The sequence below is a fragment of the Entelurus aequoreus genome, linkage group LG15, assembly GCF_033978785.1.
Source record: "Entelurus aequoreus isolate RoL-2023_Sb linkage group LG15, RoL_Eaeq_v1.1, whole genome shotgun sequence".
NCBI classification, from domain to species: Eukaryota; Metazoa; Chordata; class Actinopteri; order Syngnathiformes; family Syngnathidae; genus Entelurus; species Entelurus aequoreus.
In genome coordinates, this window is record NC_084745.1 from 45,822,031 (window position 1) to 45,824,078 (window position 2,048).

At 36.9% G+C, this 2,048-nt stretch overlaps 1 protein-coding gene across 1 annotated transcript in view; it reads right to left on the reverse strand.

Moving 5' to 3' along the window:
* Nucleotides 1-1,906: 1,906 nt before the first annotated feature.
* Nucleotides 1,907-2,048, reverse strand: part of ncapg2 (non-SMC condensin II complex, subunit G2) — a 36,588-nt gene continuing 36,446 nt past the window's right edge. The window contains exon 27 of the mRNA XM_062022089.1: nt 1,907-2,048. This exon is cut by the window's right edge and continues 776 nt beyond it. The gene's annotated coding sequence lies outside the window, so the exon portion shown is untranslated.

Sequence of the window (2,048 nt, forward strand, 5' to 3'; positions counted from 1 at the left end):
CACCAAGAATAGACATTTGAAAGGCAATTTAAAATAAATAAAGAATAGTGAACAGGCTGAATAAGTGTACGTTATATGAGGCATAAATAACCAACTGAGAACGTGCCTGGTATGTTAACGTAACATATTATGGTAAGAGTCATTCAAATAACTATAACATATAGAACATGCTATACGTTTACCAAACAATCTGTCACTCATAATCGCTAAATAATATTAGTTGATATTTTACGGTAATGTGTTAATTTCACACATAAGTCGCTCCCGAGTATAAGTCGCACCCCCGGCCAAACTATGAAAAAAACTGCGACTTATAGTCCGAAAAATACGGTAGTTGAAACCAAAATCTGTCATTATTCTACTTCATCAATTCTGTGCTGGAATGTATTTCATATAAAAACCCAATAAAATATATTTATTGCATCCACTGGGGTTTGTTCTTAGTTAGCAGCATTGTTAAAAAAGGATATTAATGAAACTTTAAAGCAGAGATGTTGATAAATGCTTTAAAATGTAACATCGGAAATTATCTGTATCGGTTTCAAAAAGTAAAATTAAATGACTTTTTAAAACGCCGCTGTACGGAGCGGTACATATCCGGTAAAACACGGACGTAGGCCTACGTCCGTGTTTTACCGGATATGTACCGCTCCGTCAAGTATACTCTGGACTGAAGCTGTGTGCCTTCATTGTTTTTGTAGCTGTTGTTTTGAGGCATTGTTTAAAATTTTTTTAAAAATAATGCACTCTGTGAAAGTCAAAGTATAGTAGTTCCCATAGTTGTAGTGGGTACGGCGTGGCGAAGTTGGGAGAGTGGCCGTGCCAGCAATCTGAGGGTTACTGGTTCAATCCCCACCTTCTACCATCCTAGTCACGTCCGTTGTGTCCTTGAGCAAGACACTTCACCCTTGCTCCTGATGGGCCTGGTTAGCGCCGTGCATGGCAGCTCTCGCCATCAGTGTGTGAATGTGTGTGTGTGAATGGGTGAATGTGGAAATAGTGTCAAAGCGCTTTGGGTTCCTTAAAAAAGGTAGAAAAGCGCTATACAAGTACAACCCATTTACCATTTGCTAGAATTATCTCAGGGAGAGCATGTCCCAAATTCCAAGCTGCTGTTTTGAGGCATGTTAAAAAAAATAATGCACTTTGTGGCTTCAATAATAAATATGGCAGTGCCATGTTGGCACTTTTTTCCATAACTGAAGTTGAAGTTGTTCTCTTATTTTGGAAAACCTTGTTTTTGATTGATTGATTGAAACTTGTATTAGTAGATTGCATAGTACAGTACCGTATTTTTCGGACTATAAGTCGCAGTTTTTTTCAAAGTTTTGCCGGGGGTGCGACTTATACTCAGGAGCGACTTGTGTGAAATTATTAACACATTACCGTAAAATATCAAATAATATTATTTAGCTCATTCACGTAAGAGACTAGACGTATAAGATTTCATGGGATTTAGCGATTAGGAGTGACAGATTGTTTGGTAAACGTATAGCATGTTCTATATGTTATAGTTATTTTAATGACTCTTACCATAATATGTTACGTTAACATACCAGGCACGTTCTCAGTTGGTTATTTATGCCTCATATAACGTACACTTATTCAGCCTGTTGTTTACTATTCTTTATTTATTTTAAATTGCCTTTCAAATGTCTATTCTTGGTGTTGGGTTTTATCAAATAAATTTCCCCCAAAAATGCGACTTATAAATATGTTTTTTTCCTTCTTTATTATGCATTTTCGGCCGGTGCAATTTATACTCCGGAGCGACTTATACTCTGAAAAATACGGTACATATTCCGTACAATTGACCGCTAAATGGTAACACCCGAATACGTTTTTCAACTTGTTTAAGTCGGGGTCCACGTTAATCAATTCATGATAAAGTTACATTGTTTAATGCATCCGGCGGGGCATCACAACAAAATTAGGCATAAAAATGTGTTAATTCCACGACTGTATATATCGGTATCGGTTGATATCGGAATCGGTAATTAAGAGTTGGACAATATCGGATATCGGCAAAAAAGCCATTATCGGACATC